The sequence below is a fragment of the Ascaphus truei genome, chromosome 1 (assembly GCF_040206685.1).
Source record: "Ascaphus truei isolate aAscTru1 chromosome 1, aAscTru1.hap1, whole genome shotgun sequence".
NCBI classification, from domain to species: Eukaryota; Metazoa; Chordata; class Amphibia; order Anura; family Ascaphidae; genus Ascaphus; species Ascaphus truei.
In genome coordinates, this window is record NC_134483.1 from 527,655,147 (window position 1) to 527,681,072 (window position 25,926).

Sequence of the window (25,926 nt, forward strand, 5' to 3'; positions counted from 1 at the left end):
GGTGATTTGAGTGTGTGTGTGTGTGTGGTGATTTGTGTGTGTGTGGGGGGGGACTGAGTGTGTGTGTGTGGGGATTTGAGTGTGTGTGGTGTGTGTGTGTGTGTGTGTATGTGTGTGTGTGTGTGTGTGTGTGTGTGTGTGTGTGTGTGTGTGTGTGTGTGTGTGTGTGTGTGTGTGTGTGTGTGTGTAGGGGGGGGATTTGAGTGTGTGTGTGTGTGGGGATTGAGTGTGTGTGTGTGTGGGGGGGGGGGATTAAGTGTGCGTGTATGTAGGGATTGAGTGTGTGGGGGGGATTAAGTGTGTGTGTGGGGATTGTGTGTGTGTGTGTGGGTGTGGATTGATTGAGAGAGAGAGTGTGTGTTTCAATGCAGTGGTGCGCAAACTGGGGGGGGCAATGAGGCGCATGATTAGGGGGGCGCAGGGGGCGCAGGCGGCGTGCAGCGAAAACTAGGTGCACGGGCCGGCAGACGCTGTGCGCGGGAGGATGAAAAAGCTGTGCGCGGGGGGCGGCCAAGAAAATGTGCACGGGCGGGCAGCCGAAGATGTGTGCGGGTGGCTGAACAGGATAGTGCAGGTGACGGCCACGTGATGGTGTGTGTGTGAGCGCTCGCGCAGGGGCTTCAGAGGTACGGGGAGGAGCACGCCCGAGCACGGTGAAGTCAAACGCCCCTCCCGGTGTCTGCCCTGCAATAGCGCTGTGGTCCTGCTCTCCTCCGCTGGCAACCTGCTTCGCTGCGATCCTCTGCAAGTGAAAGGGTCGCTGCCTCTATATCAATCATACTATGAATGTACAGAAATAATAAAAAAAAGTGAAAACACAACATTGAAAACGGAAAAAAATAAATAATACTGTAGGTAGAAGTGTGGACGACACTGGGGATAGCAAGACAAAGATCAGGGAGGGGAAGGAAGAAAAAAAAAGGGGGGGGAGAGGGAAGGGAGGTAGCAAAGAGGTGGATGAAAAGTATTGCCTTTGTGCACGTACGCTCTCCCAAGCTTGGCGCTTGGGGAGACAAACAAAATTGACTTTGAAGTGCGCTCAGCAGCAGTCAACGCACACACAGCCACACACAAACACACACAAATAGCCCCGAACCACGCTTGCAAAATTATGCAGGACACCCTGTGCTCATGCTTGGAGAGTTGGTGATGTCACCGCTCTCAGCGCTATCGTGGACGCAGCCTAATTTTGAAAAGCGCGAGCTGTTGAAATATGTAAGTATTTAGACATATTTGGATTTATATTGTATACCGTTTAATAAAGGTTTTTTTTTTTTTTCATGTGAATTGTATGGATGAAAAGGGGGGCTCGGCATAAAAAGTTTGCTCACCCCTGCTAGAGAGGGGGATATGGACTGTGCCTTGTTGCTCAAACACTCAAGTGTTTTGGTCAGCTAAAAGAACAAGTATAGGTTAGATGTATTGATCTTTGGAGTCAGTCTGAGATAGATAAGAAGACCTGTAACATGATTGGTTTAGAAGAGGGTTATCCCCTCGTGTACAGGGAATGCTGTGATGCGATGTCATTATATTCTGCCTAGTAACCTGTGTTAAACAAAGGAACCTAAAATGTATGTAAAGCCTGCTTGGACACTCCCCTGGCAGAGTGTCTAATGGACAACTTTGGTGTATGATCATACTCTGTGCTGTACGAGCAGGCAATACACGTCTCATTATCAAGCGAACCCGTATTTGTGAGTTTGCTAACATCGACACTAGTCATTCGTGCACAACACCTGCCCTTCACTGACTCTGTGATGCACAGCCTTTCTCTACAGCCTCGTTTCAGGCTCTGTATTGTATTGTATGTCTTTATTTATATCGCGCCATTAGTGTACATAGCGCTTCACAGTAGTAATACACGTGGTAATCATATCAATAACAGATAATATAAATAACAGATCATGGGAATAAGTGCTTTAGACATAAACATAACATGAAGGAAGAGGAGTCCCTTGCCCCAGGAGCTTACAATCTAATTGGTAGGTAGGGAGAACTGTCCAGTGTTGCCTTCTACAGCTATCGTGATCCGCTCCCTGTCGTGAAGCTCACCATCCTCGGTGCCTTACAGCAGGCATGCTGTCTTTCATCTCTCCTTTTCAGATGTCTGCATTACTTTCAGTCCTATTGTATTCTTTTATTAGCTACAAAGTGAAGGGGTGATCAAGCATTTGAACAATTTTCAGTTTCACTATACACTGATGTTTGAGCATTGCACAATGTACAATTTAGATAGTACTGTGGTATCAGAGACACTTGAGAATTTTTTTGTTCCCCTAAATAGCACTTTTAATTCAAGATTAGAACCATCCATATGGAGTAATAATAACTCTTAAGGGACATGACCCACACATATAATTAATGATGGAGAAGTAATGCATATTACAGAATGAGAAGGCATGGAATTCCTCTGTGAGTCCATTTTTTTAAATGTAGATTTTGGGTACACTGCTGTGATAAGTAATTGAATAATTTATTTAAAAAAGGTATTGCTATGGCTTAACATAAATGTTGCTTGCTGTGAAAATAGTGTAATGTGATTGAATGTAGGCGGGCACAATTCTTAAGGTATATTGAAAATGTACCACAGCAAAGGACGTAACAGTTAAAACTATGGTGGAGAAGTTATTCATACCACGTGTTTATGGTAAATCATTTATACATCATTCAGGGGTGTTACAACTAAGGAACTTTCAATCAACTATTCTTATGTTTATACAAATAATTGGCCTTTGTTTTCTAGCATCACACATTTTTTTCTAGTACAGTTAAAACTGGACATTCTATAAAACAAAAGTGGTGTAAGCTTAAGTTTGAACATTGCCCCGTACTTTGAATACTGTTTATGCTGGTTTTAAGCCCGGGAAGTCAAGACCTACAGATGTAGCAAGACTTACTGTCCCTGTGACCACACCGGGGGGGGAGGGAGGGTGAGAGATTACAGTCGTGAGGCACTTTGTTGTCAATGGGACAACCGAGGGTCGGCTATGATCAGCCGGCATCATTATTTGTGGGGCTATATATGTAATAGCAATTCAGTATTTGTGTCCAGCAGGTGGTGCACTGTAAGGGCTCAGCGAATTACATATAAATATCTGGGATTTATACTTGGTTTTGTACGGCACCGTAAAAGGTAAATCTTGCTACATCTGTATATTTTCTTTTCCCAATTACCATTTCCTTCCTTCTACACATGTATGCCCTTCAATCTGTTTCTCCCTGTCCCTTATTCTTTTTCTCCTTGTTCCTTTTTATGTATTGCTCTCTGCGGCCATGGTGATAGCGACCGCGTGCAGGAATGCACACGATCACATTGACGTGCCTCTATGAGGCTGTCTTTAGTGCGCGCATGACCAGAGGCACCGGCGCTCGCGATGCGCGAGGAAACAAAAAAAACTATTTTCTCGTGTGACGTCCGGGTCACGTGAGCGGTTTGCCCAATGTCACGCCCCCTCTGACATGCCTCCCTGCCGCATCTACCCTGGCCAGAAAGACGCTGCAGCTACAACTACAACGTGGTTGACGTCACGCGTACGGTAGCGAGCGCACGGCCACTATGGACCTAGCCTAAGACCTCTTCTTCTTCTAATTCACCTGTGCTGCCTTCACTCTCTCTCTGTCCCCTTTATCCCTAACTTCCATCACATAATCGCTCTCTGTGCTCCCCCCTTCCCCCTTCTCCCATACGGTAAAGAGCAGCCAAACCTTCTACGACTGCTGGAAAACCAAATGCAGATCATTTAAGGGTGGAGCTTCAGGCTGGCCTACAGCTATGCGGGACCCATGGTGGCATGTTGGCCGCGGGTCCTCCCCTCCCCCCTCGCGCCCCATAAAAAAAAAGCTGAATTTACCTAGACAAGCAGCCCTTCTCCGGCAGTGTCACAGCGTTATGTGATGTCACGTTTCCATGATCACATAATGCCGTGACTGCAACACGATGCTGTAGGAGGCGGCCCACTGTGGAGAAGGCAAGTGTGCACGCGCACACGTACATGCACACACCGCACACCTCTCTTCCGGTCCGCCCTCCCTCCTCCTGTCAGCGCCGGGTTCCAACTTCTGACCAGAGGGGCGAGCTGGAGGGGGGGGCACACTCCCTCCTCCAGCTTCCCCCTCTAGTTGGGTGAAAGTTGGATCCCGACGCTGACAGGAGATAAAGGAGGGAACTCGGGCCCCTGAAGGTGCGGGGCCAAAGGCAGCCTCCTTGCCCCAGGGTCGTCCCAAGTAGCCAGAATATCTTTGTCTAATTTACATGTAATTTTCCCTCCGTCTTATCACATAATATTCCCATTGATTTACTCTTGTGTCTACTTAGACTCGTGCCACGTTGGAGCGCACCTTTTCATTGTAGTCTATAGAGGCTTGAGTAAAACAGTCAGCACCATTGCCCAAAGTTTGATTGCCTAAGCCTGTCAATGTACCCAAGCAATTATATCTTTATCAGTCAGGAGTCAAAGTTTAAATATCAAAGGTCATATTTACTAAGCTATGTTACTCCACAAGACCCGTTCCAGGACAGCTTAGTAGAAAACAATGCTGGGTAAAGATGTCCTATGGAGTAACAACACTTCAGACAGTAAATATGGCCCATATCATTGAATGGGGCCATAATGTGTGTTTCAGCACAGAAGGTATTTTATGAAGTAGAACTTCTTAGTAAATATGGTCCTGAAGGTTTTACACAAATGATAAAAGCGCTACGGCGCGAAGCGTGTAGGTGGGGAGATACCTCCGATTTTTACATGTGACCCAATAAATAGCTTTATTTTTATGGGAACGCACTTTGTGTTTCTTTTCTGATTGTTCCACTGGTAGGGGCTCCGTTTTGTTCCTTTTTATCTTCTTGCAACCCACACAAACGGATGGCACATGCAGTACCCTAGGAGCCATGAGGTCATGTCAGGATGATGCACTTATGAAGTGAGTCCAACTGTGAATACGCAGCACCCCTCCCACACCTCATGATGGCTGAAGGAAGGTATGGTCAAATTACACACGCTGTTATTTCTGGACACTGGATATGTTAAACCTTTACTGCATTGATGTGTGTGGTTTTACAGGCAAGCATTTTTTTGTACCTGCCTATTAAAACCTCATATATCAGGTGTATGATACCTTAAGGGTAACTTCTACTGGAACTTTTGCATTTCTAATCCATGTTTGTTTTTTTTTGCTCTGAGCACCACACAATTCTTTGGATTTTACACAAATGTAGAAAGTTTACAAACATGACAGCTATTAGAGCGCAAATATTTCTCACTTAAAAAATATCCGTCACAGATTTCAAAGTATTACAAGTGCAGTCCAATGTAGAATCCAATGAGCCAACACCTCCGATAAATCTCAGTAAATGATGCATTATAAACATTGGCTTTTTTATCCATTTTAACATGCACATACAGATGTAGCCAGACTTACTGCCCCAGTGCCGCGATTTTCACTGCTCCGGTGCGGCTACAGTAAGCGACCCAGGAGGGTTAACTCTATGGGGTTCCATGCTTCTGAATGGGACTCACAGTGTTAATTATGTTGTGCCCTCTGCAGGGCTGTACTGTATTTCCTTTCCCTAGATGCCCTTATATGGGCCTCTATATCATGAAGGGGAGCAATATGACCATATTTGGTCAACTACATCATCAAGGGGGCTGACAAGACACACAACACTGCCAACTCCTTTGATTGCATTGATGACAAAATATGGCCATATATCTCTCCCTTATGATGTAGAGCCCTATAAGGACATCTACATCATCCAGGGGAGGGAAATACAGTACAGCTCTACTTACATCAGCTAGCAGGGACACGGATGCAGAGACAGCTGCAGACTGCTGCGCTGCTCATCGGAAAGGTGTGTATTGGTATTTCTCTCCCTGCAGATTGTCAATTAATAAGAATGATTAACGTTGCGAGTTCCAATTCAAAAGCATGGAACCCCTCCACGCTAATCCTTCAAGGCCGCTAGACTTGTTCTCCTTGTATCATTTCCCTCTTTTTTTTTACGCCCACAAAGACAGTAAGGCTGAGTCCATGCTGACCGCGCGGGCGACTGCAGGAGGGGGCACGCGTTGTGCGAGGAATCAGTTGAAACTGATTTCTCGGCGCCATGGGCAAGTCACGCGAGCGGTTCGCCAAATGAGGGCGAAACAGCTCTGTGACGTCGCAGACACGCACCTAGACGCCCCACGATGGCGCGTCTACTATGTCCGAAAAATGTACCCGCTTCACGCGTGTGACGTCACGGAAGCATACGCCTCCGCGCGGGCGAAGACTGTATGGACCTCGCCTAAATCTTGCTATATCTGTATAACAGCCTGTGTTATAATAGATCTGTGAGTAGGCTTTTGGTGATTAAAATGTTTGTCAATCCTCAAATTTACAGGTAATTTGTTTTTGTTTTCTTCTATGTTTGTATAGTAATTATCATATTCCCACAGCAGTGAAACAGAAATATAATTACCCAATATGCTTGAAAAGCTTCCACTTGATCCTATGTATAGACCATATGGTGTAAGCATTTTAAAAGCTTGATTACAAATGAGTAAAACTTGAAATAACTGGTCTCTCTAAGTATTGTAACAATATGCAGGGTGTACTCCTATGTTGAAAGATTAAAATGTAATGTATTGTACCAAACTGAAAGGCGTTCATTAAACATATTTGTATTGGCTGTAAATAGAGAATGATACAATTTGATGGGACTGCCAGGGACCCATGCTGTGTTAATCCGATGGGCCATTAGTCTCTGCAGAACTTTCACTGAAATATTTGCAGCATGTACCCAGCATGTATCCAGGATGTACCCAGGATGCACTTGGGTCTTGTTGGTTATAGCCCCAGATTTTCCAACTCACATTTTAGAATACTCATTGGCGCACCTGTACTTCTTGAAGCCTTGCATCTTTGAGAGCTACTACAATATGTTAAAATAGCATTATGCAGCGAATGTATCCAGTGTTGAATTACACACAGAATGTCCTATGTATTTCCCAAGGATAATATATTTTTGCTACTGTACAGGTACTTACTGTACAGTATATTAATGAACACACAAACAAGTGCAAATAAATACATCAGTGACTGCCCTATGAAATGTTCCATAGGTTTGAAATTAAGATTGTTGGTATTGGAACTACTGTATATCAGCACACAGTATTGACACCTTATGTATTAATAATGTTACTATTTCAAGTCAATACCTAACCAATGATGAGGATGTGTTCTTCCTTTGATAGAAGTTGCCTAGTGATGTAGAAAACTGAACTCCATATAAAGAAAGTGGCCCCCGCTCAGCTTGAAATGAATGTGTGTTGGGGGAGGTGCTCCTCTGGGTACAGGGATATATGATAAACTTACATAAGACAAGTAAACCCAGTTAAGGGCACTCTGATCCCCTAGTACTGTAGATGTATTATGACATATATTAAAACTAATTTATTAACATCATTTTTAAAAATATATGGGTTGAAAACAATGACGCAGTGATGGATCCCTCAACACCCCTGTAGGTTAGGATCTAAATATTAATCAAGGAGTGTAGGTAGCAAATAAATCCCTATCTCCCTCGGTTTGATAACCAACCAATCCAATTTATTATCCCATCAATGCTTTAAACCCATATATATAAAAAATTATGTTAATAAATTAGTTTTAATATATGTCATAATACATCTACTAGGGGATCAGAGTGCCCTTAACTGAGTTTACTTGTCTTATGAAAACTGAACTCCATAAGGTGGTGTATGAAAGACACCAATAAAACAGCAAAACATAAGAACATCACAGATTCGTGGAATGGGGTTTTAGTTTACCTTGAAAATTATGCTGCTGTATTTTTGCAGAACTATTGCACCAGTTCTGCACCAGGAAATATTTGATACATAGCTAGTACAGTATATTCTACTATGCCTACATGTATAAACTGGGGGAAAGGAAGCACATTTAGATATAATAGACACTAAATTATCTTAAATGTATCAGTAAGATACAGGAGGGAAGGATGTTGCAGTGTGAAAGAAACACAAAGGTTCATGTTTTGAAGCTGAAGGATGGTGGACTATGAGAAAGTACTTTATTAATGGTGAGTAGTTTGAACTTGAAGCAGCTTTCCAGCAGAAGTGAAGGTAAATACAACAATAACAGGAGGTGTAGCCATGCAAAGGAAATATTTATGGCCTTATTTTATATCTATCAAAGTGGCGGTTTAAGCTTTTTTCTGTTGAAAATCCCCATTGAACTCAAACCCATTTTCGAGGGGTATAGAATGACCCCCTTTATTGCATAGCATATCTTTCTCTTTGTGGGTGGGTTCAATGCAAATAGCCTTATAATGATGTGAGACCTTCCATCCCCTTTGGTGGCTCTCTTTTCTAGTTCCATAATGTCTTTTTTATGGTGTGGTGCCGAAAACTGTACTCCATATTCAAGGTGTGGTCTTACAAACACTTTATACAGTGGCATAATTATACTTTCTTGCCTTCCATCCATCCCTCGTTTTAAGCAAGGCAAGCTCTTGTTTGCCTTTGCAGCTACTGCCCGACATTGGGCACTATTGCCAAGTCTGCTCTCTGCAAGCATTCCTAAATGATATTCATTGAGGATAGACCTATTTCTGTCCCATTTAATTTGTACAGTAAGTCTCTTGTTTATTATTGCTTTACTAAATGTATAACCTTACATGTATCTGTACTAAACATCATCTGCCATTTACCTGCCCAGGTTTCCAGTTTACCCAAGTCCTTCTGTAAAGAAATTACACCCTGTTCCGCTTTTACTACCTTACACAATTCAGTGTCATCAACAACAATGGAGACATTGCTCTCTATGCCAACCTCAAGGTCATTCATTACCAATTTAAAAAGTAGGGGCCCCAGTACTGATCCTTGAAGTACTCCACTTATACTGTAACACTAACTTGTTAATCACATATGCTGGGGAAAGCTGCTGTCAGGTTCCCATGGCATGCCCCAGCCTCGGGAAAAGTAAGGTTGGTTACATCTGTGTACGTGAGACATGTAACTCCTTAACCTTTTCTATTGACACTCACCAAATCACAAGATGACATACACTGGGGGCTATGTATGAAATGCTTCCCAGCTACAAAACTGAAAGCAACATAGAGTTTTTCTTATACAGTATAAATCTGATCCAATTCTTTTTTTTACCCTTGTATTGTAGCTAGGAAAGTTTGATACATAACCCCCGTTGACGCCAGAGAAAAATAGATGAAGGGGAAAAAATAAATCTCCCTTTGCATAATTCACAATGCTTTGAAACATTTTCACCAAGAATTCTGGAAAGTCTGTGATAGACACAAGGGATCTGAATGTGGTTGGGAGCACCTGAAACTTTCAGATCTAATAAAACAAACAATTATTTTAAAAAGTAAGGAATGTGAGCGTTTAGCACCAAATCCTGGGTTGCAACTGTATATGCAAATAAAAACCCACTAGATTTTATTTATATATGAGGGGAGAAGGCGTGGTTCACTGTCTGGCACTGAGTTTAAAGCATGGGAACCTGGTTCAATTTCCAGTGTCGACTCCTTGTGACCTTGGGCAAGTCACTTTATCTCCCTGTGCTTCAGGCACCAAAAACATAGATTGTAAGCTCTACTGGGCAGGGACATGTGCCTGCAAAATGTCTCTGTAAAGCGCTACGTAAAAGACCATGCTATTATAATATAAAAATATATATATATATATGAATATATATATATATATATATATATATATATCAACAAAAAAACAATATGAAGTAGCGCCGCTAAATAACCAGTTAATTATAAATATTAATTATAAATTACTAGTGGGAGAGACAATAGCTGATTGGATAGGCTTGAAGGGGCAGCTAGATAGGGCTAGTACACTATGATAAAACTTTTAAAATATACAAATGGCAATGCAATCTCCTGACAAAAAACCCTAAAGGAAAAAATATAAAAAATATAAAAAATGTATTTATTAATAAAAAATATAGAAAAAATGTCAAAAGATGAAAATATATAATAAAAAACCTTCAATACATAAAGTCCTGTTCCAGTGGAAATGTCCTTGGTTTCTTGCAGCCCATTTCAAAGGGATCACCAATCCCTAGTGATATCTGGAAAAAAGAACAAAAAAGAAACAGGCGCACACCTAGTGCATTACCACAATGAAAATGTATTGGATGAACATAAAATCTAACAAATGGCCACTCACAAGGATACAGCAAATAAAAGCATGTATGAGATAGGCTCTCATGTGCCTTGCAGCTCAATCACCAGCGTCCGTCCGCAATCAGTGGCGTCGTCACGTGGATCAGCCTCGCGAACCGGAACCGGAAGAGGGGTCTTTCACCTTCAGTGCTCCACCAAATCGGTCCCTCCGGGAAACAGGCACCCCAGATGTATAATAGTACAAGGTAGCAAACCGGGAGAGCAGCACACGGGAGCCAAGAGTTCTCAGTCAACCTGCATCAGTGTTTGTGGGCAAATGGCGGCCGGACTCTAGCCACGCCCTACGCGTTTCGTCATCAAATGGCGACTTCTTCTTCTGCTTTTATTTGCTGTATCCATGTGAGTGGCCATTTGTTAGATTTTATGTTCATCCAATACATTTTTATTGTGGTAATGCACTAGGTGTGCGCCTGTTTCTTTTTTGTTCTTTTTTCCATATATATATATATATATATAGCACAAAAGGTGATTTAAATAACAGAACAACACAGGAGTAGCAAAAAACAAATGAAAATGTATTATGTCCAACATGCAGATATTAGCCCAATGTTTCAGTAACCAGAGGGGACACACGCAAAGCAACACCATTTTTACTTTCATAATTCTGGTGCTGTTTTTTCCTTCAGTATTACCCCAGCTAGGTCACTATGATAATTAACCCGAGTAATATACTAATATTCTGTTATTACCTGTACGACGTGAAATGAGAAGGAAATGTAGACCTCTTCACTCACAAAGAGGCAGACAGTAGAGTAGTTCCTACATTGAAGGCAGTTTGTTTATAGAGATGTGTGCTGCATTGTCTCACTGGGAAGGTTATAGTGATTTGCTGACTGTGTCATCAGTGTTAGGAGGAACATGTTGATTTTGGTGCAGTGACTGCCCTTTAGTCTCCAGGCACATTCTCAGTACTATAATATAAAAGGACTGACCTTTTACAGCAAAATAACTTTCAATGCCCCATTACAGTCTTTAAAAAAAAGAAGTTGGCTCAGCCATAGATTCAACATTTAGGCTTCAAGACATATAAAAGTAAATGGCTTTTTATTTATCATAGCAATCTAAGCTCACCTACACTTTGCCCAGGGCAATACTGTAGCTGTCGACATTGCATTATTCAAGCTGCTCGATGTTCTAAATAAAGAAATAAACAAGGTGATTTTATGCACATTAATTAACTAGACCCTTTTCCAACTTTAACAACGGAGTTGGTGTCAGGCTGGTATATATATTATTGGATGAAAAAAAATGTACACACTTTATTGCCCTTCTTCGCTTTACTGCACATGATAGGAGCAGCAGGATAATCATTATAGTGGGACAAACATTTTGAAACCATTAGGGCACTTAAACGGACGAACAGCTGCCTCTGTTCTGAAAATACTGTTCCAGTATGCGTAGCCGCCATGGGTCTGACACATGTTGGCCCTCTATGGGGAGTGTTCCCTTTGTGGCACTTGGTTACATTTACAATGAAGGGAGATCTTCCCTATTTACACACCCATCCTAGTGTTTTTTTTTAGTGTAAAAATATATATAAAGTGAAACAGGCAAATTATATTCATTTGAGAATCGTGACCGAACAAAAGATACAAGTAATGAAAAGAAAGGAGAAAAGGGGTGGGAGATGAAGAAGAGGGAAGGAAGTTGACATACTGTATGGAGGGTTTTTCACAGGTAGTGTTAGGACCTGCAGAGTGGTCATGTCGTGACATGGATGCAGGCTTATAACGTTTTGGTCAAAGGGTTTAATTAAATGACCCTTACTCATGAGAATATCAGCATTGAAGTATTGCAGTACGTAGCTGTAGGACCTTATTTGGTGATAGCGTTAGTGGTGGCAAGGACTAAGGGTTATTATCTGGATAAATACTAATCGTGTGTAGCTAGTGAGATAAAGAGGGATTACACCTAGAAAGATGGGAGAGAATGGTTAACAGCAGGAGAGAGGAGGAACCAGTTTTAACATCACGATATCAAGATCAAACAGAAGGATTTTACTCAGGAACAGAATAATATGCAGCCATCTTTGAAGATATCATAACTTATTTGAACGCCACCGCTATTTTGTACTATTTTTGTATGTGAGTATTTATCTTCAGAATAAACCTTTCTTTTTATGTGCTAAACCAGAATTCTGAGTACTGTTATGCTGGAGTAATCTATAGAAAGAGACGCAATATACAGTTTACAGAGTCTTCAGTATTCTCTAACATATTCTACTGGACTGGAGCTGGTTTGGGGGTGCGAAAACAAATAACTGGCAAAAACTGCTGGTCAAATTTAGCAAAATACATGACACAATTACTGTACATAATCTAAATTTTTTATATTTGGGCATCAAAGGGGTAAACTTCATTTCTGCACACAGGTAATGTTAATAAAAAAAAGCATGAGTAAAAAAACCTTTGATCATAATTTGTCTTCTTTTTCCAAGGTCAAACATATCAGCCATATCTAAACTGCCATACAGCTTTCTGAATATCATTCTTGTGATCATCATACATGTCCCCCACATTCTCTGTTCTCTCATCCTTTGACATAAGGTCAGTATGTTCACTTTTTATATAGTCAATCAATTGGTTATGTTTACTGACATAGGGGAAGTGCACAGGTAAAGTGCTCATAAATGCTAAATAAAAACATGGGACAATGTACAGTAGCATTTCTTGCATGAAACATTACTGAACAGCATGTGATCTAGAAGTTCATCAGACTGCCAACTAAACAAGGCAGTTCCTTATACAGATCTAGGCCCGGTAATTCTAAATGCAATTGCATTGCAACATGCAATGCTATTACCAGCGGCTCCATTTGTATGAATAGAGCAACTGTAACTAGTGTTAAAACTTGTGTTGTGATAATACGTGTTAACGCTCACGGATTTAGAATAAGAGGCGTGATGGCTGTACGTTTCATTATATGTGTTTGCTAGTATAGATATAAACACGTTTATGCAGGCGGTCCCGTTGGTGGCCTAATAAAAATATAAGTTAGATTTCTACAGTCACATTGACATTAAATGGTGAAACCCCATTAAACTGAATACATTTTTTTGAATCTACTAACAATTTTTAGTTGTGGAAGTTTATATTGTGTCAGGGCAGTCTATGGTTTCTATTTAATTTCCCAGAAACCCCTGTTTATTTCCTCAGCACTGTGTATTAGCTTTCTGCCTGTTGGATCCCATACTCAAACATCTGTTTTGCTATGGGACTAATGCAGCTACTTTAACCTTCATCCACTTTATGCTTCAGCCACGTGCTGGACCAGGATGGCAAAATATCTTCAGTGTTGATCTATTCAAAAAGTGCAATGTTCAGAAGTAAAATAATGCTGACAAATGGAAGTCGAAACCCAAATGCCTCTGAGTGGGTCTAAATTATCTTTCTTTAGTGTTCCATATTAACACTATAACCGGTAATCTTCAGGGAGCTAAATTTCATAAGAGAGAATTCTTATAGGTCATGGATTACAAAGCATACAGTACAAACATAACCCATTATAAAGGGATGTTTCAATTGCATGTCTCAGCAAAAAGAGTGTTATCAGGGGATTGTTGAGCTACTAATGGTGAATGTAACAAAAGGAATGACAAAATTAAATGTTAAAGCATGTAGTCATGTTTTGAGGGATTTGTTTTCCGTTCCCTAAAAATGGAAAACACTAAAATGTTATTCACTGCATGTCTATACACTTCCAACTCATGTTCCTTAATGATAACTGAAATCGCAGTACTTTCATTATTTACTAATGCATATAGACATAATATTTGTGATACATCAAATCCTGACATTTATTTAAGGTCACACAGTGAGAGAAGATTTTATCCCTCTGAACATGAATAAGAGCCACTCACGGTATTGTCAAACTAACTCCATGTCCTGATTAGATTAGTCCAATCCTTGTTCTTCATATTACCATTTTTCATGCTGGATGATTGGAAACTGAAATACACTATGTTAAAATTTTTAAAACAAGGACTGGATCAAGCTTTGATGGCAAAAAATCAAGCTGAAAATACTACACTCAGCAAGATACTGATACATTGTCCGGTTTGAAGGGGAATTGTTCCTGACTTGTAACTAACCAAACAACAACCAACAACTGCTCATAGTCAGCCTGCCTTCATCCATGTGCCACTGTGACAATCCAGTGCAATAAAGTCAATCCAGTGAGACAATCCAAGTGGTAAAATATATTACAATTTACAACCACGTATCTCGAGTAGTAGAGCAGGTGGCATAATGTTGTTAGGTTTGCCCAATTAACTTCAACTGTATGGCATTGTACCTGTCCCAGTTCACTTTATGTTAAAAACTAGTAGATTAGTGTGTAACAGGGTAGGTCTATCTGTACCTGTTTCTCTCCACATAATGTATCTGCTATGTAAGTCCTGTTTAGATCCAGGCATTAGTAGGTTAATCTATGGGCCATTGACCCCCCTTCTGCTTCCCCAGAAAGTGAAGGAAGGTAGGTGGTGCCTCATGGCCTGTGTGCAGCCCCTTGTAGGTGGGTGCAGTCCATGAGCCCGCCCCTTCCAGAGGTTTTTATGGGAGTAGCCAAAGTTAGTGAGCAGTTCCTCTGAGCTCCTCAGGGAGTGAGGAGGGAGAGCGAGATCTTCCTCTCAGCCCTGGAGAGGGAGTAAGGTGGGAGCTGTGAGCCTTCCCCATGGCGGGGTAAACTTGCTCATTTTAGGCTGGCTAGCCTAAAGACCACCTGGAGCAGAGCACTAGTGAAGAAGGTGCACTGTCTAGAAAGCCTGGGGCAAGGGGAGTGTAAAATGCTGCTAGAAGAGATGCTGCAGAATGCCCACAATAAAGTACCTTTCAAGATACCTCTGCCTCAGGTGTCAGTTCCTGGGCAGGAGGGATGTAATTGTATAGCGATGGGGGCTGACACCTACACTCTGTGGGATCCATCACTGCTGGAGGCGCTGACACCACCATGACAAACCCAGAGACCTACATGAGCCAGTCCAGTTCCTGTCTCCTTAACATCATGCAGACAACTCAGACATGCAAACCAACAGGTAGAGCACCATACAACCGTGGTAATGCGCCCACTCCCATACACTGGTCTCTAAGTGAGGTTGGGGAGGGGGGAGACACGTGTTACAAGTGTATACTCTTTTGTAGGTGTTGGCAATGGGCAGTACTTTTAACCAGCAGATGTAATTACAGTACTTTAGGACACAAACAAGCATTTCATTTTAGACACAATCTATAGCATGCTTAGCAACAGGGCAGTTTGTTTACTTGCAGCGACAGCAGAGACAAAGAGGAACCCCAGGCTGGTGCAGATCCATGGCAGGGTGATACCTATAAGGGAGCCAGTTGTGTATCGATCCAGAGATCCACAATTAACAAGAGCAGTGTAGTCTGCGTGGGCTCCTCGGAAATCTAAGCTGCTAGCAGTCGGGGTGACAAAGTGGTCCACTGAGCCTTGAGTGTGGGACAGTAGATGTGAGCACAGCCGGGATCCTGAAAGCTGAATGACACTACTGAAAACTGTCAAGTGTACACTAAAACCCACACAGCAGTATACTAACCCCGACTGTCTTAGCGGTAACTGAACAGTTCATCTACACTAAACAGATACACCATTTGTGCCAAGATCCAAAAAAGGGTGCTAAGCTTAAGTTTAGCACCCTTTTGTGGATCTAGACCTTAGCGAGTAATCACTTTAGTACACATGTTGTGGCTTATTGCCTCCAGTACGGTGTAGGTGTACTATATCTGGACCTGAGACCTTGTAAGTACAGAGGCCATGGTGGTCCTGGAGGTATGATCGTTCTGTAAAGTTATTGCCATCACCGGTATTATTTCAATGACCTACTTGTCCTGTCTATTCATATACATTTTTTTTGAATGTTAATGTATATTTTTATGACACTTACCATGCTCTGGTTTTTAGTATTTTTTTATTGATAATATTGTTCTTTTTTTTTTTTCATTTCTTCATGTTTTTTTCCAGAAGTTTGATCACTTGTTTGGAAGCATTTTAAATTAGACCCTACGAGCTACAATTTGGGGCATCGCACACCCAATACGGGGTTGACTGTCATTGTCTTGAATGTCAGTTAACGCTGGATCGTGGTACAACATCTCGCTAAGCGGCTTTGTGAATCCCAGCCTTACACCGAAAAGCTATTTCTCCGGTATACAAAACTTCTACATTTATTTTTACATTTTAACTAGTTACTTCCCTATGTGTAAAATAATACGGTAACACTGACAAGATTTTATGAACATTTGGATTTTCATTCAAATGTTTTTAGACAGGACAGTGGGATCCCTGACGGAAAAGTGGAAATAAACTGTGCAGCATTTCAGACTTAAACAGTGGGAAACAAAAGAGTAAACTGCTACCGTGACAAGTCTAAAATGGTGGGTCTTTTCTTATTATAAGTTTATGGCAATTGTTACAAGAAAATAGTATCTTTGACCTGCAAAAACACAATCACTTTCGCAATTTACTTGCAAACGGCTCCCGGTATAGAGGAAAAACAAATCCTATAGTGAAAACTGTATTTGTAATACTGTAAGTCATAGAATGAATTATTTGTACACGATTACTACAGACAAAACTGGAAATGCTATGTGGTTTATTTACAAAAGCAGTGTTTCTCCCACAGGGTGCCAGAACCCTCTTGCAAGGATGCAGCAGCCCATGGGGGAAAGACTCTGCCAGTTGCTCGGTGTGCACGTCCTGCTATCTGTAGACTGAGAAGCTGCGATCCGCCTTTGTTCTCTCTCCTTTCTCAGCTCAGCATAGAGTAGAGAAAGGAAAGGTGGATCCCCGTCTCCAGAGCAGCTGAAATTATAGGTGTGTGGGAACGTGGGAGGGAAGAGGGCTTTGTTTGGGGAAGGAGGGGATAATTTGTGTGTGGTTTGAGTAAGAGATTGAGAGACGAGTGATGGGTGTGTGTGTGTGTATAAGAGGAGGGACTGACTGTGGTGTGTGTAAGAAGAGGTGTGTCAGAAGGGGTTAAGTGTGGCTTGAGTGTGCATGGCGAGTGAGTGGTCTATATGTTTGGGGTAGGAAGGATGGCGAGAGGGAGTGAGTCTAGGGAATATGAGAGAAGTGGGGTGAATGATAAAGAAAGGGGACCATTGTGCTATGTGACAGTGCGGGATGAATGTGGATAGTGTGTTAAGAATAAGGGTGAGTATAAAGTGTGAGAAACTGTATGAATGTGGAGGGTCTAAAAAGGGGGAAAGTGTGGTGGGTTTGTGTATTTGAGGAGGGCGAGTGTGGTGTGTGAGCAAGAAGGGGTGAGAGGTCTTATGAGCAAGGGTTCCCCAATATTTAAAGATTTTCCAAGTGTGCCACTGCTCAAAAAAGGTTGAGAACCACTGTACTAAAATCTCTTGGCTGCAAAACTGAAGCCAAACCAGTGCAAACAATTTGTACTAGATCAATGAAACCAGATCCTGTTACTTTCTATGGGATTCATTTTCTTTGATAAAGATAGTGCTGTTTGTGTTTCCCACTTGTGCTGCCCACGGTGTTTTGTAACCAGCCCATGAGACATTGGTAAATAGACCGTTATGTATTATTTATTGATACATACTACAATATTTGTATCTAGAGTTTTAGTGTCTCCCACCTTTTATTCTTTCATGTTATCATTAATAATAATGAATTGATATGCATTATATCTTAAATAAATGATCACTAAATCATAAAAATATATATATATATATATATATATATATATATATATATATATACATACATATATACACACACACACACATAGTATTGTTCATGACCAATGTCACACCAGAAACTCTCCTTTCGAGTCTTGATTGTAGGACATATAAATGAGAAACATTCTGTCCCTTCCGTGCCTCTGGTATAAACAATCTACATAAAAGTGATAAATGAGACATATATTCATTCTAAGTGCTCATTCATGAGGGTACAAGCTTCATAACTCAGTTTAGGCTTTTCCTCGGGTGAGATATGGCCTCTCTACTGACTTGTGAGAAGTGATAAAAAAAAACCCATAGTTTTATTCATTGTTATGAATATTCCATATTATATACTGTGAAATGCAGGACTGCAGTCCAATGTGGTTTTTATGCTGCCTCTATATCAGCTTTAAATCGACTTATTTTCTATAACTCATGCACTGAGCAAGCTGAAGCAAAATATATGTATTTTGCAAATTTCCCTTCCAAAATCCACTTGATGAAGAACTCTTATGAGCACATTTACATGTCTCATAAAAGTCCCCAAACTAAGTACTTCTACTACTGCCGGGATTTCTGGGTAATGAAGATAGTTACTGGCCTTGCATTGTAAAGCTGGTCGTGACTACATACCAGGGGAAAAAAAATAAGTTATGTTACGTAAAAAAAGTCACAAAAACTCTCCCAACTGTACAGCCAATAGAGACTATAAAGAACACTTACAGTATAAGCACATTAACATGTCCCAGACATCTGCCAAACCTGCCTTGCCCCATAATCACACAGCATACAGTACATTAACAGCAGCCAGGAATTCTGGGCAATGATATACAAAAGTGAGCACTAAGTGTTGTTATCATTGCTGAAAACTGTACGGTAGATCGTTTTCCCCCCCTAATGTTTTTACTCAATATAACCTATTGGTGCATCTACAATCCACTAGAAAAATACATGTTTTTTCCAGCTATTTATTTTAACCACGGAAAGAAGAACAACCAACTTGCTTATGATTAACATCAACTCTGAGTTGGTATTATTAAATACCTTTACTGCCAAAAAGCAGAGATCTTTTTGTAATTCGCGGATCATAAGGTAGACACGGTGGCATTTGACATCACGTTGTCATGGCATATGATGTCGCGGCGTGATTTGACGTCAGCACAATGGCAACAAGATGCTACAGGAGGGCCACTCCAGAGAAGGGAAGACCTCCCCCACCTCAAAAAACAAAACAGACCTGAGGTGAGCAGTGGTCCTGCCGGTCTAGGGACCTCGCGTTACCTCCTTCAGCTCCCTTCTCCGATTGGGCGGAAGTTGGATCCCAGTGCCGACGGGAGGAGGGAGCGCAGGACCCCCAAAAATGCGGGGCCCTTGGCGACCGACCTCCTTGCCCTAAGGCTGGCTCTGTTTATATATATATGTGTGTTTATAAATGTAAAACACCTCTATCCTAACCCCCCCACCGCGGCAAGAGGGACACTGTGTACAGTGAAAATGGAGGTGGGTATCAACAGTCTCTGTCACATTAAACAGGTTTGGGACCTGAAATAATGCAAGTGCTCAGTGGTTTACCTGGTTGCATCAACAGGATGGGTTTTCATCAGGTGCATCTCAGGATAGCTGGATTCATGCTGGCTTGTATAAGGAGTAGGTTGGAATAATTGTACAGGGCACCAGGAACTTTTAACTGGCTTTATTGCCATGGAACACTTCACCATATGCATTCATTCCTTCATGAAGAGGCACAACTCGTGAATAGGACAGGTTTAGCATAGTCAGAAAAGGTTCTTCCAGATCCTTGCACTACGAGTCACATAGTGGCTCATCTATATAAAGAGCCTTTTGCCCTGCTCAACACAATCCCACTATCCCAGGCCTGCACAACTTATAAAGTGAAACAGGCCCAAGGAAAGCAGATTCGGGCCGCACTTGAATTAAAATGACCCCCCCCCCACGCTCCTTCATAACTCTTACCTCACCCCCCTCACAACTCTTACCGGTGGCGGATCCAGCAGTGTCATTTATATGACACCGCGTGTCCATTTTTTTCAGGACCTGCAGGGGAAACAGTTGAATTTTTAGTGGAGAAGACGGAGATCGCCGCACCCCGCCGCCACACCAGCCGCCGGACCCCGTGGGCCCCACAGTCAGTCCGGGTGGGCCACATGCAGCCCGTCGGCCGTATGTTGTCAGGCCTGCACTATCATTTAGTCAGGAATTGTTGGCAGCTCATCCAGACCTCTTTCAAGTCCTGTGATGGAGACTACTCACACAGTGAGTGTAATAGCCTTGGTTCCTGTTTCTTGGGAGCCCCTAATACTGGAATACTGTGCCTATGCTAAACTCAATACAAGGTGTCCTAATAGCCAGCCAGGATAGCTGGGAGACCTCCTCAGTGACCCTGGATATTAAGGTGCTTCTCTTGATGGTAAAATGGGGTCTGACTACAAAATGGTGGAACCCCACCTTTTATTCTCAGGGGGCCAGAAATCTACAACAGTAACTGGGCAGATTAGAATGTTGCGACATCATCACACCATATCATGTGACCTAACTGACAGTTTCTAGAACTAAGGCAGGCTAACTATAACCTTTTAAGAGAAACACATTAATACTAAAAGGCAATACAGTAATGCAGGCCCTGCAAGGGATTAACGCCTACACTGCCCGCAGTGACTAATACTGACTAGAGATTTCTAGCAGGGTGCTACTAGATTACTACTAGACTACTTATTAAGGTTATGGTGGGTAAAAAAAGTGACAAAAACCCTCCACAGTAAAGCATATACTGTAGCAACTGTAAATATTATTGTGTTCTCATTTGCATGTCATCTGCAACCCTGTATTTCCCCATTATCGCCCAGCATACAGCGTTTCCACTGCAGCAAGGGATTCTGGGAAATGACATGCAAATGAGCACACAGTGCCACCTTTTGTCTCAAGCTCGTATTACACAAGCAAATCCTCAAGCTAATGCATACTGTTTTAAACACAGCTTTTAGAGAGAGGCTGGGATGAGATGCAAAGCCAGTAAACCCACTCACAGACATGTTTCAACCTTGATGGGTTGTGCTGGCTAAGCAGTTTTGAGACTAGACTAGGTATTCACCACAATTATTAAGGTTATGGTGGTTAAAAAAAGTGAGAAAAACCCTCCACAGTAAAGCATATAACAACTGTAAATATTATTGTATTCTCATTTGCATATGTATATATATATATATATATATATATATACATACACACACACAAGACTAACAAGATCCCTAATATAGCACTCAGACAAACCTAAATATAAATGAAAAATGAAACAAAAAATGGTTCAGAAGTCTGAATAGAAAAATGTAAATGATTTTAATTAAACACAGTAGATGACACTAACATTTAAAAACATACATACACTTACAACAGCAACTCCAGATAATAGCAAGAAAAATATGAATAAATATATAACGCACATCAAAAACCTGTGACTGAAAATCTCCACTGATAGACCAAAAAATAAACAAACCAGTAGGCAATAATAAAAAGTTAAAGACAAATCAGAGAATAAAAATAAGGTCTATGCACGATGAACTCCCTACCTAAAACTATAAAATATAGGCTCAGAAAATAATGACCTAAACTATAAAGGTATATACTAAGCACAACAATAAGAAAAAGAAGGATATAACCAAATAAACTTGAATGTGCCAAAAAAAAAAAAAAACACACAAGAAAAATATACCCATCATGGGCCTTGAAGTCTGGAACTGGTCTTGGCAATCTGAAATGGATCTCCTCCTTCCCAGCGTGCATGCACTATTGGCCTCTCAGAAAAAAATAGAAATAGACATGGTGTGTAACTTCTAACAGTAATTTATTAAAAAGTAGTTACATTGTTTGAGATAAGAATAAGCTTTATAGAGATTGATTGAACACATAGCAGTGTGTAGTTCTCTCAACGCCAACCTCCTCCACACATCTCCCTCTGACTCTGCTTTGCAAATGATATCATCGAGGACCTGGATGGATTCACTGTTCCATTCACTGTTTAGGCACTCTCTAACCTTACGCGTTTCACGGACTAGCTTCTTCGGGGGTTAATTAACTTCTCCTATTGGTGTACCTCATAAAACATAATCTGATAGTCCGTCCAATCACAATATAGTCCATACTGCACCGACACACTTTATTCGAGCAAATACCCAGTATGTACCTGGCAGATACCTGGAATGCGCCGCTCCTCACCTCTGACAAGCCCCGTTGCATTTGCCTTCCCAGCCTGGGTTCATGCCTGGCTGACAGGCGGCTGATCTGTTAAATGATAATGATTAGGATTTAATAGGCTGCAATGCTTCGCGTGTCTACCAGATGGCATAAATTCATGAATTGTAATGCAGTATATATATATATACTGTGCAGTATGGCAGCCAGCGGGAATAAAATGCTTCAATCCCTGCCTGAAAAATACCTCAATGCACTTGGGCAGAAAACAGTCACAAACCTCAATACACCCGGGTATACCCGAATTCGTGGGACTAGCCGAGCTCGAATAAAGTGTGTCGCCAGTGTAAATCCGCTGTGATTGGCTCTGGGTTTGGAAGTATTATCCCATCTAAATTAATGATTTGCACAGATCTCTATACATATTTAGTATAATAAACACTCAAATATTATAATACAATACATATTAGACAACAAGTACATTATATTATATATATAACAATTTAATCAACATATCAATAGACAATATAAGAAAATAGTAATAATAAAAAAATATATATATATATATATATATATATATATATATATATATATATATATATATATATATGAGAGAAAAAGAGAAAAAAACAGGCGCACACCTAGTGCATTAAAGTAAAACAATGATTTTATGGAACATTAAAAAACAGACAAATGCCCACTCACAAATCAAACGGAAATAACAAGCAGTTATGAGATTGGCCCTCATAAGCCTCCGGTAGCGTCTGGAACAGCAATCGAGTCTTCTCCTACACACGTGTTGCACAGTCTCCTTCACCGGAAGTGACGTCCTCCCGGCGTGTGCCCCGCAACAGGAAATCCCTCCGGGAGCCTCAGACTTCGCCTACTTCGTTTTGGCTGCTGCACCACCAGGAATAGTGGAGATCTGCCCGCTCCTTCTGGTCTGGCTTGCCGCTCTCAATACTGCATCCGCAGTGCACTGAGTTCAGTGGGAAAGTGCCTCCTCCGTCTCAGCCACGCCCTACGCGTTTCGTCATCAGGATGACTTCATCAGGGGTTACCCATTGGCTGTAACCCCACAGTACTTATAGACAAGTTAATTTGCATACATGATTGAAAGATACCTATTAAAACGTTGATTACATGATTTTGAACCTTTCCAAGATGTGGTGTTTCCTTATTACATAAATTATTATGGAAAGGTTTATGAGGACACCACTGTTTTTCCACTACTGTAATGAACACTCTAAAGATCCAAGGTCCCTACGAGTTATGGGCATCGAATATATTCCTCCTACCTTTATGGGTAGAGATCGTTTCAAAAGATTATGTATGAGGGAGACTTACTGGATTTACATTTTGGATACACTACACCCACTACACTACACTCGATTGCTGTTCCAGACGCTACCGGAGGCTTATGAGGGCCAATCTCATAACTGCTTGTTATTTCCGTTTGATTTGTGAGTGGGCATTTGTCTGTTTTTTAATGTTCCATAAAATCATTGTTTTACTTTAATGCACTAGGTGTGCGCCTGTTTTTTTCTCTTTTTCTCTCATAGGTATTTCCAAGGGAGTTGTGATCCCCTTCAAACGGGCTGCCTGTATCTGGTTGCTATTTATTGGAACGGGACTCTATGTTTTTTAAGGTTTTGTTTTGGTATCTATCTTAGATTTTTAATATTATTTTTATACATTTTTTAATATACTTTTTAAAATATTTTTCACAGCATTTTTTTCATTAAAGTTTTTTTATATTATATGTATTATACCTAGCAACATAGGATCCACTTTTTATTATTACCCCCCCCTTGGCCACCCCATTGGTTGTATCAACACAGTAGCATACTCACTCACAGTTAGGCAGGTTGTTATAATAGGCGCTCCTTAATATTTTTGTTTTGTTCTGTTATATATATATATATATATATATATATATATATACATACCCCGCTATACGGACCTTCACTTTACGGACACTCGCGAGTACGGACATATTTACAATACCACCATTACCCTGTGTCTGTGCGCTCGCTTAGCAAGCATTTAGCTTTGTAGAGGGCAGTGGTTTTAGGAAGCTACTCAAAATACCCAAATCCAGATTTTCATTTTTCCTGTGAAAAATGTACATATACAGAACAAATACTGATACTTTAAAGATGGAGTCTTTTTCGACTGCATCAGTGTAGTATTAAGCCATATTCAGCTCCATTGAAATGGAATTGATTTCAAATATTTTATTATTTTCCCGCAAGGAGTACATACATGTCACATGGTCGTTTGTAAACAGTGTACACAATCAATTCACACATTTAACAACCCATAACATCTTAAGGTTGGTTGACCGGGTACGACCGATCTGTACCTAACCTTTTGTAACCTCCTGCGCTTTCAGAGTGCGCTATATTGGTTCCATCCGGGAGGAATAACAATTTTAGGAAGTTCTTAATCTGTCCCCTTGGACTAGAAATGTGAAGGATAGACAAAAAGAGAGAAGGGGAAGAAAGAAAAGAGCAAGAGAAGGTTTGGGGGGAAGTGGGAAGGGAGGGAATAGGGAACGGGGGAGAGTCAAGAGTTGGGGGGGGAGGGGTGGTATCCTCCCATCCGCCTCGTCAGCCGCCTTTGAATAGACACAGACCCCAACTCCGAGAGATCAGGGGTCTGATGCGGTGTCCAACTTAATCAACTTAATCATCCACGTCCACTTTTTAATCGCTTTAATTATAAGGCCATTGCGAGAGGGAAATGGGAAGGTCTCTTCAGCCCCCTTGTTCATTATTCTGTTGAGACATCTTCATTGTGCTAAGAACAAAGAAGATGTCTCAACAGAATAATGAACAGGGGGGCTGAAGAGACCTTCCCATTTCCCTCTCAAATCGGACCCCCACCACCCCCCCCCCCCCCGCCATCCCCCTGATCATTTTATTGTTATGCTGGGCACTATGCAATTAGGGAACACATACATTAAAAATGTCTGCTTTAACATATTTGAACTTCATTTTTCATCGGACCACATATTCCTGCATTTAAAAATGTGCTCAGGATTTAAAAACAGAAGTGTAAATTAGAAGAAACACCAGTTAAAAAACATAAATAGAACCTTGGAGGGCCACAAAACCCTGCATTCTGTAAACTACCCCTCTATGCAAGTGGATTTCTAGGGAATGGCCAGGGAGATATTTTCCCTCACCTGCCGAGCGGTAATAAATGGAATATTGAAGGGCACCTTCTCACACAATATGTATAGCCAGATAACGGCACTCAAAATAAACATTAAAATGAAAACTGCTCAACTGCCAAAGTGTTATAAAGCTTCTATTTCGCAATCATAGAAACATAGCAGCTGACGGCAGATAAAAACCTTGGTGTAGTAGATTTATTTTCTTTTTTTTAAATATGGGAACTTCCAGTTGATCCAGGGCTCCTGTTAGAAGAGCGCTGCAACAAACGGTGCAAATATGCAGGATTACACTGACCTGGTTTTCTTGATAGTTTTCTAATAAGGAAGTAGGAAAAGCTTCGAGGACCACTAACGGTTTCCAAGTAGAGATCTGATACAAGAGATCCAAAAATGTACAGTATTGATGGCTGAAGCTGATCTAAAATCATCCACCTTGATGATTATATTAAATTAAAATCTGGAGGTAACTCAATTCTAACTCGACATATATAACTATAACTACTGATAAGTACTGTATATAGTAACTATTAGTTTAACATGTTGGGTTTGTTTGTCATCGTAGTCTCTTTACCAGTTGGAAACCTTGTGCCATTGTGACGTGTCATCCAGGGTTCGCTGTGCAACCA

The 25,926-nt window shown here is 41.2% G+C and overlaps 1 protein-coding gene across 5 annotated transcripts in view; it reads right to left on the reverse strand.

Annotated features, from left to right (window-relative positions):
• CTNNA2 (catenin alpha 2) overlaps positions 1–25,926 on the reverse strand; it is a 1,818,882-nt gene that overhangs the window by 1,706,185 nt on the left and 86,771 nt on the right. Inside the window, exon 1 of one of the 5 annotated variants that reach the window (XM_075572301.1) lies at positions 14,073–14,158. The exons of the other annotated variants lie outside the window; for them this stretch is intronic. The gene's annotated coding sequence lies outside the window, so the exon portion shown is untranslated. Of the gene's footprint in view, positions 1–14,072; positions 14,159–25,926 lie in introns of those variants that run through there. 5 annotated transcript variants of the gene reach the window in all.